Consider the following 17,078-nt stretch of genomic DNA (forward strand, 5'->3'; position numbering starts at 1 on the left):
ACTTAGTTCCTAATTTCCAAACATGAAACAGTATTCACCTGAATCCATCCCTGCTCAGGCAACTGTTTAGCAAACAGCACTATAATAGAAGAACCAAGCTGCATTAGGAATCCTCAGAATAAAACCTAAAGTAATTGACCACTACAGTCTAATATATTTTTAGGCACTCTTAGGTACAACTTATTTTAGGCACTCTTAGTTCCCAAGTGTTGAGAATCATTCAAACTTTTCAAAACTTAGAGAAAGTTTGTTTTATATAACCAGATAATGCTAACACATACATAGAAAAACTCCATTGACATTGGAAACTTTTTTTGTGAATAGATAGTATTTCAAAATGAAAACTCTTACATTAAAATGTAGAGTGTTTATTTTGGGGTCAAGTGGCTCTTTTTATTGCCCCATATCCCTTTCTCTTTCTCATCTCATATACTGCTTGAAGAGATCACTCACAAGATAAGGTTAAGGCAAGTAGATTAATCAGAAGAGGGGAGGAACCTGCTGGTGAGTACCATAGTAATAATATGTTGGTGTTTCAGCTGGATGAAAGTGGATTCCAAAAGATTGGAAGCATCAAATGGAAAAAAAAGAATCAGAATTTAGCTCTACTACCTATGGATTTTTTTTTTGGTAGAAGGCATAAGGTGTTGCTAAGGATGGAGCAAAAGTTTGTTGGCTTGGCCCCTATCTAACAGTCAGTAAGTCAGCAAAAATCCTATCTTGAAGAGAAATTTATTAACTTATGATTGAGATGAGGTTTCTTTATTGCAAAACAATCTTATGCTTTGTCTTGCATACTCATAATGTCAGCTAGGTGGCACAGTAGTTTGAATGCTTGACTTGGGATCCGAAGACCTGAGTTCAAATCCAGCCCAGATACATATTAGCAGTGTAACCCCTGGTAAGTCATTTAACCCCTGTTTGCCTCAATTTCCTCAATAGCATCTTTTTTCCTGGGGTTATTGTGAGGCTTAAATTTGTATTGAGTATGGCATATAGTAGGCACTTAATGAATAATTGTTCTCTTCACTTCCTTTCATAGACAGGTATTTGAAATTTTTACTTTATAGTATTGGCTAGTATCTGGACAAAGACTGGAAAAATTGGTTATATTATTTATAGTGGTGAATTTCTTTGTAACAATGCCCCCAATATGCTATTATATCAACTAAATTAAATATTGTAATGGTATTCATTAATATTGTAAGACATATTCTATTAAATAGTAATGCCTATTCACCATTATCCAAAAATGAAGTGTTTTGTATGTGATTTTTTTTTTACATTGGAGTATATCTCTTAGTTCCCAAACTTTTATTTAAATCATTTTTCTGTGCATTCCTGTTACCATATACATTTTTGCCTTCTTAAATGGAGAATATTCTATCTGACAGGCTTTATTATTTTTTGTTTTTTTCTTAAACTAATGTGTTTTGTTCTCACATCATATTTCTGAACATATCCATCCTCCAGTGAGCCTTCTTTTGTAACAAGGGGAAAAATAGTTTACCTTAATGAAGCAAAAAAATGGTTCAGCTTATTGAGGCAAGTGGATGTGATCATATGTAGTCTTGCACATCTATAATCTTCCACCTCAGAAATGAAGGGAAGGATGTGTTTTCTGAACTGTTCTCTGGTATCATGTTTGGTTATTGTAATTGCCCAGCATTCAGTTTTATTTTATTGTTCTTACAATTTACATTATTATAGTGGGCATGTATATTGTTTTCTTGATTCTGCTTATATCACTTCACATTAGTTCATGTAAATCTTCTGATATTTCTCCAAATTTCTCATATTTTTTTCTTATAGGACAATAATATTTCATCATATTTATACACCACAGTTGGTTTAATCATTCTCTAATTGATGGACATTTACTTTGCTTCTAGTTATTTTCTACTACAAAAACATGTTGTGAAGGCTAATTTGGTGTATCTGGAAACATGTCTATGACCTACTTGCAGGGAGGTATATGTATAGCAGAGGAATCTGTGGGTTTAAGAGACATGGATTGTTTATTCACTTAAAAAAGGTTTAATACTTTTAATTGCTTTCAGAATGGTTGTCCAAGTTCTCATTAGTGTGCTTGTGTTCTTGTAACTCCTCCAACACTGAATAGTTTAATATTCTGTCATCTTTGCCAATTCACGTGTTGTTAATTGAAAACTTAAGAGTTTCTTTAATCTGCATTTCTCTTAATTATTAGTTATTTGGAGCAAATTTTCTTAAGCTTACTAAATTTTCAGTTTGTCTTTTGAGAATTGTTTTTTCATATCCTTTGATCACCTATCTGTCACTAAATGACCGCTGGTTTCTTGGTCTTTTTTTGTAATTTAAATTTTTGTAAGAGAGGGAGTTTCCTTTTGTACTGGAGGGAGTTTTCCCTCAGTACTTGAGTTGAACTAATTAGTCAGAGAATTTAATTACAAAATATAAAAGAGATATTAAGAAATTTTCCTGTAACTCCCAACAGTGTGTGAATAAAACTTGAGTCAACTTGGAGTGATTATAGGGCCTTGGTCACTGGATAAAGACAACTGGTACTACATAGAAAACAATTTATGTTTGGTTGAGAGAAACAGCCATGTCTATGGAATGTGAGCCACAGCACTGTATTTGGTAAAATCAAGTACTGCGTTTGCCATGATACCAAGGTGATGGGATCTTTTTGAGGGTAGAGGTGGCTGTTTGGGATAGGATTTGGAAATGGCTAGGAGTGGTTAGGCTGTAGGGTTTAGGACTGACTCAAAGTCTGGCCAGTGGGAAAGGGGTCTATTCTGGGAAGAATTTTCTTCTTACCTCTTCATTGTTGATTACTCTGTGTACCCTGAGCAAAGCTGTTTTGGAAAAAAGTTGGAGTTGTGTTATACATCAGCTTGAGTGTTACTATAAATGTGAGATCTCTGACTGGTGACCTATAGTTGAAATACTAGAGGAAGGTCTCAATCATCAATATGAATCTTCTCACTGTAAATAAAATCAGACAGATAAGTATAGAGAATGCAAGTTCCCATAGTGCTTTTCATTTGTTGGCTACCCCCCCCCCCAACCTTTTGATTTGGTAGAGTAGAAATGCTACCTTAAAGGCATCTCCAAGAGGGTATCTTCTATATAAGTTTAAAGTCATATACAATTCCTTGAAGGTGTGACTACATATATAACTTTCTTTGACCTTTTGATTAGTAATACCTAGTTAGGTATAAAACAGGGTGACATTTTTGTCTAAGGTAGCAAACTGTCATGGAGAATACCCTCAGATTTTCTTGTTTGCAGATGACTTTGTATTGATTCTATTAACCATGGAATATTGATTCTGTTGACCAAGAGAAAACATCCTTTAGTCTGAATAATAGTAATGTTAATTATTATTTACCTGCATTTTAGATTTTGAGAAAGCATATTTCTTTTTTCTTTTTTTTTCTTTTGAGAAAGCATATTTCAAGGAGTTCAGAGGAAATATAGATAGGATCCCATGAAGAAAAATGGTTCAGGAGATGTCAGCCAAAGAGGAATGAGGGATGCTTAAGAATGAAATTCTGAAGACAAAAAGAAAACATTTTGTTCCACATCTAGGAAAAATAGGATTTGTCTGAAGAGATCAAAGTAGATGCAGAAGGAACTCACTAGCCAACTTGATTTAAATATGAAATGTACAAGAAATGGAACCAAGACTAGCTAACAGATGAATATAAAAGCATGACAGAATCCTGTAAAAATAGCATGAGAAATGCTAAATAAAGATCAGAATGAGCTGAGGTTGAAAAGGGAAGGTAAAGACAACAGAAAAGTTGTTTGGTTGTGTTTTTTTTAACCTATATTGGGAGAATAAGGAAGATCAAGGAAGGGTTAGGACATTTGCTTAGGATGCATGCGACAGTGATAACTGACAATAGAGAACAGGCAGAGTTACTTCAGTCTTTCTGTTTTCTCTGTAGAGAATGACCCTTAGCTTAGAAATGACAAATCAAAAGTGACTAAGGGAGAGTAAGAGATACTAAGAGAGTACATAACTACCCTCAATGAATTTGAGTCCCAGAAGAATTCTGTCCTTGGATACTGAAAGAACTGTCAGATAAAATTGCAGAACCATTTGTCAATAAGACATTTGGATATTTGAAAGACTTAATGGGATGGGTACTATAGTATTGGAGGGGAGGACCAATTTTCAAAAGAGGGAAGAAAACACAATTGAAAACCATTGGTGTGTGAACTTGAATTCAAATTCTGGGAAAATTTTAGAACAGATCACTAAAGAGATGTTTGGTGAACATCTAGAAAGGGAAGTGGTAATTACAAAGAGCTCACATGGTTTCATTGTCTAGAGGTCATGGCAGGCTAACCTCATTTCCTTAAAGGATTACTAAAACTAGTACATGAAGGAAATGCTGCAATATAGTTTCCTATAAATTAGTAAGGCTTTTGATTAAACATTTAAAAAGTGATGGAGACATGTGGATTGGACAGTAATACAATTAGATGGAACTGGCTGATGATAGGATTCAAAGAGTGTTAAGGTTCAATGAAACCGTGGCAGAAGGTCTCTAGTGTTGTATCTGAGGGATCTGTGCTGGGCCCTGTGTTATTTAACTTTTAAAAAAATTAATAATTGGATGAAAATGTGATATGTCGATCATTGCAGATGATATAAAGCTAAGAGGGATAGCAAATGGTAGATGTTAGGATCCAAAATTATCTTTTGGACATTAGAACATTAGTCTGAATCTAATAAGATTAAATTCAGTAAGGATAATTTTTTGTACCTAAATTTCATTTAGGTATAAAAAAATCACAAGTATAAGATGGTGGAGGTGTGGATAAGCAGCAATTCTGATGAGATCTGGGGATTTTAGTAGACTTCTAAGCTGCTGGGGGGGGGGGGAGGGGAGAAAGCTAATATGATCTTGGACTGCGTTAAGAGGACCTTAGCTTCCAGGAATGGGAAAGTTACAGTTGTAGTGTGGTCTGCTTTTTTTTTTTTTAAACACCCAGTCCAGTAGAATATTATGTTCAGTTCTGGGAGTCAGAGTTTAAGAAGGACATTGATAAGTTAAGTTGGAGGGTGGGGGCCCAGAAGAGGGAAGGCAGGATGCTAAAGGGCCGTTTAAGGCCACTTATGAAGATCATTTGAAGGAACTGGGCATGTTTCGCTTGAAGAAGAATTGGGGAGGGGGGACTGTGGTAGATGTCTTCAAGTACCTGAAGAGAGACTAGACTTCTATTTGATTCCAAAGGGCTGAACCTGGAGCATTGGATAGAAGTAACAAAGAAGCAAATTTAGGTTGTTATTAGGTGAGACTTTATCTTTCCTGGCTGATGATCCCTCTGGTAGAGAAGGAAGAGTACTTTGTTTAAACTATATTCTCTTTCTAGAGGGAAAAAGTACCTGAAGTCCATACATCCCTTGGATTTTTTTCCTTTAGTTTTCAGTGATATGAAAAGAGGCATGTTTGTAATAAAGAAGTGGTGTTGTACTCTTGTGAAAAGAACATTTGAATATGTGTATGTATATTAAGGAGATCTGCGTTTTATTTTCACTTCAAGCCACTTATATGTGGCTGTGATCTGACTTATTTTTGTCTACTTAGCATGTAGACTTCCATACTGTTTTCCCCCTTTATGTAAAATATGTTGAAACATTTGTTTTATCTTTGATACTCTTTGCTCTCCTTTACCTCACATATCCAACAAGTTGTCTCTAAATCTCATTTTCTTCTTTACTCACACAGCCATGACTTGAGTTCAGGCCTCTTCACTTTTCTCCTGAACTGTTGGAATCACCTGTTCGTTGATTTTTTTGTCTCAAGTATCTGTCCTTTACAGTCTATCATTCGTATAGTTGTCATTGATTTTCCTAAAATGCAGGTCTTAATCATGTTCATTTCCTGCTCAATAACAGTGGCTCCCTATTACCTCTGGGATAAAATAAAAGCTCTTTGGACTCATGATGGAAAAGACTCTCCAAATCCAGGGGGAAAAAAAAAAGGAACTATGGAATATGGATGCTGATTGGACCATACTATTTCTTTTGTTTTTGGTGCTGCTGTTTTTCTTTTTTTGAGGTTTTTCCTTTTTGCTCTGATTCTTCTCTTATAACATGACTAATGCAGAAATGTTTAATATTATATATATATATATATATATATATATATATATATCCTATATCAGATTACCTGCTGTCTAAGGGAGGGGAGGGAGAGACAGAGAGAAAAAATTTGAAATTGGAAATCTTATATAAACAAATGTTGAAAACTATCTCTACATGTCAACTGGAAAATAATAAAATACTTTTATTCATTTATTCATTCATTTATTTATTTAATTTAACTTAACTTAATTAAATTAATTAATTAATTAATTTTAGTGAGGCAATTGGGGGTTAAGTGACCTGCCCAGGGTCACACAGCTAGTAAGTGTTAAGTGTCTGAGGCCAGATTTGAACTCAGGTACTCCTGATTCCAGAGCCGGTGCTCTATCCACTGCACCACCAAGCTGCCCAAAATACTTTTATTTTTGTCCTTAACCTTTTTTTTTTTGAGGCAATTGGGGTTAAGTGACCTGCCCAGGGTCACACAGCTGGTAAGTTTCAAGTGTCTGAGGTCAAATTTGAACTCAGGTCCTCCTGAATCCAGTGCTTCATCCACTGCGCCACCTAGCTGCCCCCAAAATACTTTTATTTTTTAAAAAATAAAATCTATGAAAAAAAAAATAAAAGTTCTTTGTTTAGCTCCTAAAGATCTTCATAATCTGATCCCAACCTACCTTCCCATACCTGTCCTGTCCATCTAAACTGGTCATCTTCTTGTCACTCACACATGAATCTCTATATTCTCATTTCCACTCCTTTGTTCTGGCTGTCCAACATGCCTGAAATATACTCCCATTTCACCTCCACCTTTTAGAATACCTTTTTTCTTTCAAATGTATTATGGCAGACTACCTTCTAAATGAAGCCTTTCCTGAACCCTGTAGGCTGCTGTTACCATTTACCCTACCCTTGACTCTGTGTGTGTATGTGTATCCTTGTCAAATTTGTTGTTCATGTCTCCTCGAAGTATCTTGAAGACTGGAACTTTTATTTTTCTTTCTATCTCCAGTGCCTAGCTTATGTTAGGCATTATGTTGATTAATTGATTTTGAAAAATCCATGTATATGAAAATGTAAATTAAAAAAAATAGATTAGAACTATGATTCTTTAGTGCAGTAGATTTCATCACTCTCATATCTTGCTGCTACCTTCTCTTTAAACCAGAAAGGTAGCTTTTTGGGGGGCGGAGCAGGGCAATGAGGGTTAAGTGACTTGACCAGGGTCACACAGCTAGTAAGTGTCAAGTGTCTGAGGCTGGATTTGAACTCAGGTCCTCCTGAATCCAAGGCCAGTGCTTTATCCACTGCGCTACCTAGCTGCCCCCAGGTAGCTATTTTTGATGTCCAGTTCCCCACATGCCCTACCTTTCCATCCCCACATTCAGTTACAATGATTTTTGCATCTAACTATTGAAATCTAGTAAGTAAAGACACTAATTGGTAACAAATGTTTTTAATCTTCCAAATGGTGATGTAAACTGTGTCAGAACCCTGTGTTTTACTATGCTTTACTAAGCATAGTTTACTGTGATTTACTAAGCTTTGCATGAACATTTCAGTCTTATGGTAGGAAGTAAATTTGGGAGTGGAATTCTGCAGAGCTTTGCTTGCAGAGCTCCAATAGAGATGCTAAATGAATCAGTGGATCATCAGTAAGCACTGAAATATACCTTGTGTATTGTACTGTGCTAGACACCTCAACAGTTTTTTAAAAGTTAATTCCTATATCATGCTAGAATTTTCAGTGTTTTAAAGGTGGTGGTAGTTTTGTAAATAGTTATTTTTTTCCTAAAGAATACATCTTTGAATGTATAAATCAGTGGCAGAATGAGATTTGATTTAAATATAGGCATTTATATATTTTTTCACTCCCAGCCTCCTCTTTCCTTCATTTAACCAAAAAAGAAAAGGAAGAAAGGAAAGAAAAAAAGAAAAGAAAACCTTTATAACATAAGGTCTGCAAAGCAGATTCCCACATTGGCCATGTCTAGAACTGTACGTTTCATTCTGAACTTTGAATACATCGCTTCCCTGGGAGGAAGTGGGCAACATTTTTTGTTTTCTATTTTCTAGAGTCATGGTTTGCCATTGCACTGATCAGAATTCTGAAGTCTTTCAAAGTTGTTTTTCTTTATAATGTTGTTAACTGTAGAAATTTTTCTTCTGGTTCAGCTCTATATCAATCCATACAGGGCCCAGGTTTCTCTGAAACTGTCCATTTTTTCCCCATTTCTTTTGGCACTATTATATTCCACTACATTCATATACCGTAATTTATGATATTGTGCAATGTAATGCAGTACACATTTATTAAGGTCTGCTGTGTGCTAGGCGCTGTGTTAAGCACTGGGGATACACAGAAGAAAAAGAGGCAATCCTTGCCCTCAAGGAGCTTAAAATCTAATGAAGGAATCAGTCAATAAATATTTATTAAGTGCCTTCTATGTGCCAGGAATTTTGCTAAAAAAGGCTAGAAAATTCCCGCCCTTAGGAATTCTCATTGTAATGGAGAGGCAACATGCAAACAAATATATATAAAACAAGCTATATGCAGGATGAATAGGAAATAATTAACAGAGGGAAGGCACTGGCATTAAAGAGGGGCTGGGAAAAACTTCACGTCAAAGACAGTAAGCAAAAGGAAGCTGAAACAGAATTGGTGGTGGGGTAAGGGGTTGCAAGGACATGATGATGGTGTAGTTTTAAATCCAAGGAGTGCAACTAGTGGGAAATGAAGAGTTGGCTGGGCTTTGAGTCCTCTAAATGGAAGCTTTGGGAACAGTTTTTTCCTCAGCCCTCCGATCAGAGGGGCAGAAGCAGGTGAGGATCCTGATGGAGTGAAAGTGCCAAAGCTGATGCAATTTCTGTGATGATGAGTCTCCTGCATGTGAGCTTTGTGGGGGCAAAGTAGGATGGGGGTGGTCTTGGGGAAGCTGAATTCAAGAAGCATAGCTGGAAGGAAAAATTATTTATCCGTTCCCCAATAGATATATTCTCCCTTAGTTCCCAGGTGGTTTTGGTCATAAAAAAAGAGCTATCATAAATATTTTTATACATATGAGCCATTCCCCCCTTTTTTGATCTCTTTTGGGTCATATGTCAGGTAGTCATATCCCTGGGTCAAGGGGTCCCAAGACTGGAACAATTCAAAGCTTCACCAACAGTGCTGCATTGTGCTTGTTTTCCCCTAGCCTGGTCAACAAAAAATACATATTTCAAGAAGACATCTTTTGGACTAAAGTGGCTTGTATTGCACTGATTGTTCAGTTATTTCACTGAAATGCTTTCAGGATTAGAGTTAGGGTTTTTTTTGTTTTTTTGGGGGGGGGAGGTGGGGCAATTAGGGTTAAGTGATTTGTCCAGGGTCACACAGCTAGTAAGTGTCAAATGTCTGAGGCTGGATTTGAACTCAGGCCCTCCTGAATCCAGGGCTAGTGCTTTATCCACTGTGCCACCTAGCTGCCTCCAGAGTTAGTTTTTAAGGTAGCTCTCAGAGCATTCCAGGTCAATGTGATTAGGTTATGTGACTAGGCCTGTGATTTCATTGATTGTGGGAAATGTCAGTGAGGAGACTTAATCACATCAGTGACTCTTCTCTGAAATGAACTGTCTTAGAGAGCTGCCTAGGGTATCAAGAGGTTGACTTAGTGACTTGGCTAGGGGTTTTGAGCCAATATGTGACAGAAGTAGGACATGAACCCAGATCTTCCTGATTCAGATACCAACTCCATACACTTTATCACACTGCCTGTCATTTAAGTATATTGCGTCATTATTAGACCTCAGCATTAGACCTGTAAGAGTTGTCAATTTTTTGTGCTGGCAGTATATGCAAATTTCTCTACTGACTGATAATGTTGACTAAAGGTTTTATGTTTAGTGTGAGACCCTCCAAAGGGGAATTAGAACTAGCCTTTAACCAGTACTTGGAGCTATTTAGTAACTACCAAATGGAATTACCTGGAATTTGTAGATATTTGTGGATTGTCAAAAATTTATTTGAAAGAGATTACTTTATTAGTAGCAAGGTCATTATAGTTACTTCAGCCAGAAGAAACATCAGTAGTTCACAACATGTTTATGTTTGTGAATACACAGTGAATTGCCAGCAAGAGAAACAGGTCTTACTTAGCATTTGTAGTTATAAATATATCTTTTACTTATATTTGATAATATCAGTTCAGTGTGCTGTTTGTTACTTCTTGAGTGAAATGCAGTGTGGATTTAATTTAAATTCCTGGCCAAGAAAATTCAATTAAATTTTTTTTTCTATACTCAGAAACTTTTTTATCTTAAGGCTTCTAGAATATTCTTTTCAAGATGCTTCTCTTCGATTTTTGCTTCTTTCCTGAGTTTATCTCCAGATTGCTCCTCTTTGCTCAGATCTACTTCATCCCCAATAATCTGCTATCTCTGGACAATTTTGAAATCTCAGACTGTACAGAGAATTGTTGAGATACAATAAGATTAATTAGATCTGTTATGTCCCTGTATTCCTCTTAACAGATAAATTCTGTAGAGACAGAAATCCCTGGTTTGAAAACTGAAATTAGACGTTTTTGCTATTTGCATCATTTTGATTGACAAAATATTGATTCTAATAAAATAATGATTTTTAGTTACATTTTATATGTAATTTATAGTATATAGAGGAATCTTTGGACATTTCATATCCTATTTGGATTTGCTTGTCATATTTTCTTTTTGTTTGTTTGTTTTTTTGGGGGGGGGCAGGGCAAGGAGGGTTAAGTAACTTTCCCAGGGTCACACAGCTAGTTAAGTGTCAAGTGCCTGAGGCTGGATTTGAACTCAGGTGCTCCTGAATCCAAGGCCAGTGCTTTATCCACTGTGCCACCTATCTGCCCCCAATATTTTCTTAATGATATCTCTTTGAATATGTTTTCTCAAGTGTTAAATTATAGGAAGTTATCCCAATTCTGTGACACCTCTGAGGTATGTTAAAATTATGATTATGTATTTTCTTTAACCAAACTTTTACCATGTATAATTAATCTAGATTTTTATATTTCTCCCCAAATCATTGTTTATTTTTTTAAACTATGCTGATAGCAAGCAATTATTTAACTAGAAATAGCTCTTAATTTGAAATATTAGGCCATAGAAAATTGAATTGAAGGGCAACTAGGTTGCGCAGTGGATAGAGCACTGACCCTGGAGTCAGGAAGACCTGAGTTCAAGTCGGGCCTCAAACACTTAACAATTACTAGCTGTGTGACCCTAGGCAAATCACTTAACCCCTATTTCCTCACCAAAAAAAAAAAAAAGTCGGTATCGAAAATTGAATTGAATGGAAGGTAATCCCATATCTTACAGCACCTGATATAGAGCCTTGCACATGAAATAGACTAAAAAAAATTTTTGTTTGGCTTGATCTAGGAGTATTTGTAGGATTGGTAGTTATTTTCTTTTCTCATTTATAGTGCCATTTCATCCCCAACACTGTGCTTTTTAGGGCCATGCGCGTGCCCATGCAGGTGCATGTGTGTGTGTGTGTGTGTGTGTGTGTGTGTGTGTAGTTAAAGTTTCAAACATTTCTTGTATTTGAAAATTATACCCTGTGTGATTTACTGTCTATGAATGGCCTTAAATTTTAACTGCAATATATCTGATTTGACATCTTAAAATGCATGGCATTGAAAGTAGACTTTGTTTGCAACAAACATTTTTATTTTTGGTGAGGCAATTGGGGTTAAGTGACTTGCCCAGGGTCACACAGCTAGTAAGTGTTAAGTGTCTGAGACTGGATTTGAACTCAGGTCCTCCTGACTCCAGGACCAGTACTCTATCCACTGCGCCACCTAGCAGTCCCTCAACATTCATTTTCATAAAAGTTCCAAATTTTTCTCCCTCCTTCCCTCCCTTTCCTTCCCCCTACACAAGACAGCAACCAGGTTATATATGTATAATCCACAAGTGCTCTTTTTATCAGTTCTTTCTATGGGGGTGGATAGTATGCTTCATCATCAGTCCCTTGGGATTGTCTTGGATCATTGTATTGCTGAGAGTAGTTAAGTCATTCACAACTGCTCATTGAATAATACTGCTGTCACTATGCACAATGTCCTCCCATTTGTGCTCACTTCACTATACATCAGTTCGTGAGGTTTTTCTGGGATCATCCTGTTTGTCATTTCCTGTAGCACAAGACCATTCCACTACAATCATATACCACAGCTTTTTCCATCATTCCTCAATTGATGGACATTACCTTGATTCTCAATTCTTAGCCACCACAAAGAGTTGCTGTAAATATTTTTTGTACAATTTTTCCTTCTTTTGTCTTTTTCATGAGTACTATTGTTAACTGTTTCCCTTCCATCCTACTCCCTTCCCCATGATATTTATTCTATTATCCATCTTTTTTTCATGTTATGCCTCTTCAAAAGGGTTTTGCTTCTGTCTGTCTCCTCCCCCAATCTGCCCTTCCTTCTTTTGCCCCTCTCTATCCCCTTCCCCTCCTATTTTCCTGCAGGATTAGAGAGATTACTCCACCCAATTGAATGTGTATATTATTCCCTCCTTGAGCCAATTCTGATGAGATTGAGGTCTGAGCCAATTCTGATCAGTGTTAGGCTCATTTACTGCCCAGATTAAATAGATTACTCTACCCAGTTGGGTGTGTGTGTGTTAATCCCTCCTTTAGGCAACTCTGATGAGTTTACTGTCTTTGAGCCTTTTCTGAGGAGTGTAATATTCATTTACTGCCCTGCTCCTCCCCCATCTCTTCCACCATTCCATAAGCCCTTTCCTCTTTTCTTTCATGTAGGATTTCGCCCCATGCTACCTCTTCCCTTCCCCATACCCCTCATTTATTTATTTTTTTTGGTGAGGCAATTGGGGTTAAATGACTTGCCCAGGGTCACACAGCTAGTAAGTGTCAAGTGTCTAATTCTGGATTTGAACTCAGGTCCCCCTGACTCCAGGGCCAGTGCTCTATCCACTGCGCCACCTAGCTGCCCCTAAATTTTCTTTCTTTCTGCAGGGCAATGAGGGTTAAGTGACTTGCCCAGGGTCACACAGCTAGTAAGTGTTAAGTGTTTGGGGCCAGATTTGAACTCAGGTCCTCCTGAATCTAGGGCCAATGCTCTATCCACTGTGCCACCTAGTTGCCCCCCTCACCCCTCAATTTAACCCTAAAGATATCATCATGGTGCAGCTAGGTGACACAGTGGACAAAGCATCCACCCTGGACCCAGGAGGATGCCAGCCAAAATCTGGCCTCAAACACAAGACAGTTACCTACTGCATGATCCCAGGTATGTCCCCCAACTTCAATTTTTTATGGTTCTCTAAGGTCTTTCAGATTTGCCATTCAGTTCAGGACTTTTCATCACACATATCTGAAAGTCTTCTTTTTCATTAAAGTCCCATTTTTTCCACTGAAAGATTATGATGAGTTTTGCTGGGTAGGTGATTCTTGGTTGTAATCCCATTTCCTTTGCCCTCTGGAATATCATATTCCATGCCCTCTGGTACTTTAATGTAGAAGCTGCTAGATCTTGTGCTATCCTGACTGGGGCTCCACAGTACTTGAATTCTTTCTTTCTGGCAGCTTGCAATATTTTCTCCTTGACCTGAGAGCTCTGGAATTTGGCTATAATATTCCTAGGAGTTTTCCTTTTGGGATCTCTTTCTGGAAGTGATTGGTGGATTCTTTCAATTTCTATTTTAGCTCCTTCTTCTAGGATATCAGGGCAATTTTCCCTGACAATTTCTTGGAAGATGATGTCTAAGCTCTTTCCTTGATCATGGTTTTTAGGTAGATCAACAATTTCCAAATTATCTCTCCTGGACCTATTTTCCAGGTCAGCAGTTTTTCCCAGAAGATATTTCACATTGGCCTCTTTTTAAAAAAAATTCATTTGGATTTGCTTTATTGTGTCTTGGTTTCTCATAAAGTGAGAGGCTTCCTTTTGTTCAATCCTAATTCTTAGGCAATTATTTTCATCAGAGAGCTTTTGTACCTCCTTTTCCATTTGGTCACTTTAACTTTTCAAGCTCTTGACTTTTTTCTCATGTCTTTCCTGCATCACCCTCATTTTTCTTTCCATTTTTTCCTCTACCTCTCTAACTTTATCTTCAAAGTCCTTTTTGAGCACCTCTATGGCCTAAGACCAATTCATATTTTCCTTGGAAGCTTTAGATATAGGGGCCTGACATTGACATCTTCCTCTGAGGTTGCACCTTGATTTTCCTTATCACTGAAGAAACTTTTTATGGTTCTCACCTTTCTCTGTCTGCTCATCTTGCCTTTCTTGTACTTGATTTTTAGGTCCTTAAAGTGGGGCACTATTTCCAGACTGCAGTATCCCAAGCTTCAGAAGTCCCAGGTGGTATGATTTAAAGAGGAACAGGTTCTTCACTCGCCCAGCCTGTTCTCTGGTCCTTAGATGACCCCAGACCAACTTGCTAATCAACCAGCTTGGTGTGTTGTGGTTGTCAGCTCCAACGACCCTGTGCCCCTCCCCCACCTGGGCTACTGTTACTCAGGCCTACATCCTGGTTCCCAGCAGGGGTGAAAAGCCCAAGCTCTGCCTTAGCACCATCATAGACCCTTGTAGTCTCCCTCCTGCCCAGGGCTCAGCCCTCTCACTGGACTGTGAGCTTAGTTCCAGACGACACTGGCGCGTCAGCTGATTCAGAGGCTCTGGGGGTCTGCTTCTCTGGTGAGGCCTTCCTGGGACTGGATCTGTGTCAGAGTGACTGTGGGGTTGGGCTCCACTCCTGTCTCAGCACAGCAGCTCCCTCCTTCTGACCTTCCAAGCCATTCTTAGTTAGAAGATGATTTCAGCACATTCTTCTGTGGGTTTTGCTGCTCCAGGCATTGTCCTATGGCATTATTTGGATGTTTTTTGGAGCTATCATGTCATGAATTTGAGAGCTTACTGCCTTTCCTTTGCCATCTTGGCTCACCCCAGAAGTCTCCAAAAGTAGACTTTTGCATTAAAATATGTGTATTTATTCAAAGGAATTTTAAAAAATTATCCTCTTTCTGTTCTTTTCAGTGTTAAACATTAGGCTTCTTACCTTGCCCATATCTATTTCTAGTTCTCATGGAAGGTGTGAGCTATAGCGAGTGGAAAGAATTTCTTAGCCTCATAAGTATAATTGATACATCTTATACCTATACTAGGTTCTTTTATTCATGAACATTTATTTATCATTTTATGTGCCATATAAGAGTGCTCTAAAAAGAAGAAATAATGATTAGAATGGAGTTAAGCCAGAATGTAGAAGTTAGTTCCTTTATTCTCAGTGTAATGATCAGAAGGCTTCCACAAAATTATAACAAGGAATTTGCTACTCTGTTTTTTTGCTTTTGTTCTTTTGAAGAGAGGTAAGATGGCAGAGTGTATAGAAAGCTGGCCTCAAAGGCATGTTGTTGTTTGTACTTCTTTTTTTTTTTTGGTGAGGCAATTGGGGTTAAGTGACTTGCCCAGGGTCACACAGCTAGTAACTGTTAAGCATCTGAGGCCAGATTTGAACTCAGGTCCTCCTGACTCCAGGGCCAGTATTCTATCCACTGCACCACCTAGCTGCCTCTGTACTTCATTTTTGAAGAGGACCATGACATCGGGAGGTGATATCATGACTTGAAGTGAGTTGGATTTAAGTGAGGGAGGGCTATGCAAAGTCACCAGCTTCACTGTCTCCTCTAGAGCCATCTGGGTACAGTGGCAAGATATACATTAGGATGACTAGAGATGGCCCAGGATATTTGAGACAATTGGGGTTTAAGTGACTTGCCCAAGGTCACACAGCCAGTAAGTGTCAGGTGTCTGAGGCTGGATTTGAACTCAGGTCCTCCTATCTCCAGGGCCAGTGCTCTACCCAGCACAACACCTAGCTGTTCTTGACTTCAACAAGGGTTCATATCCTGCTTCTGACACACTGACTTTGTAAAGCTAACCAAATCTGTAGGCAATTCTCTATTGCTATTCTGCATAGCAAGTTGAATAAGTTTCTTGTTCTGGACTTCCCGGTACCAATGCAATCACAGGGCCAATCCAAAAGAGCATATTTTTCTTTTTCTGAGTCTACCTGGAATAGTTGCATTTCCATCTTTGAAAATATTTCATGAGTATTTAGTTATGTGTATTTTCACTTCCAAGAGAAAGATTAAGCAGTTATTGTCCTCATTGTATGAATTAATGAGGGAAGAGAATAAGCATTTATATAGTGCCTACCTTATGATATGGCACCTTGCTTAAGCACTTTACAGATATCTCATTTAATGAGGAAAATGAGGCACCGAGAATGGAAGTGAATTGACCTACATAACTCAGGGCATTAGTGGAAGTTTTACTGTCAGATTCTTTCTGGTTAGAATAGCTTCTTCACTGTTACTCCATACTCTGTCATACCTAAGACATGACCCAATCATACCAGTGTGTTATTTGCATAGGATATCAATATTTTCTCTAAAAAACATATAAAATCAGTTCCTGGTCATCAAAATTTAAAGAACAAACTCAAATCTTTCTCTTTTTTTTTAGTTGATTCTGTGTAGTTGAACTAATTCTGGCTTAAAAACTTTATGCTTAAACTTATGGTACTATTTTAAGTTATATTAAACTATTTGGTTGGGTGGTAGCTATTAAATGAGGATTAGCACATCTTGAGAAATATATTTCTAACTTCTTGTGCCATAGTAATGTTGTTTGGTGACTTTAGCATAGTAACTTTAGAATGTATCAGGGTATGAATTTTAGTTTTATGGGTTTTCTTCCTTTCCATATGCACATATTCTTTGAGCGAATTTTATTTACTATTTTAATATATGGATACTTTCAAGTTTTTTGTTTTTTAAATTCACAAACCCAGCATGACTCATTTGAGTGAGGGTACCTCAGAAAAATTATTCACAAACTTTCCTATAATAATGATTGAAATTCCTGAGTAAACAGCGTAGATTTGTGCCTAGAACCATAGATATACTTGTTAAGCAATTTGGGTTTGAGAGTGAGCA

At 37.5% G+C, this 17,078-nt stretch overlaps 1 protein-coding gene across 4 annotated transcripts in view; it reads left to right on the plus strand.

The window, feature by feature from the left end:
- Positions 1-17,078, plus strand: part of TULP4 (TUB like protein 4) — a 258,249-nt gene that overhangs the window by 41,152 nt on the left and 200,019 nt on the right. The gene's annotated exons all lie outside the window — the stretch shown is intronic.

This window comes from Dromiciops gliroides, chromosome 4, assembly GCF_019393635.1.
Source record: "Dromiciops gliroides isolate mDroGli1 chromosome 4, mDroGli1.pri, whole genome shotgun sequence".
NCBI classification, from domain to species: domain Eukaryota; kingdom Metazoa; phylum Chordata; class Mammalia; order Microbiotheria; family Microbiotheriidae; genus Dromiciops; species Dromiciops gliroides.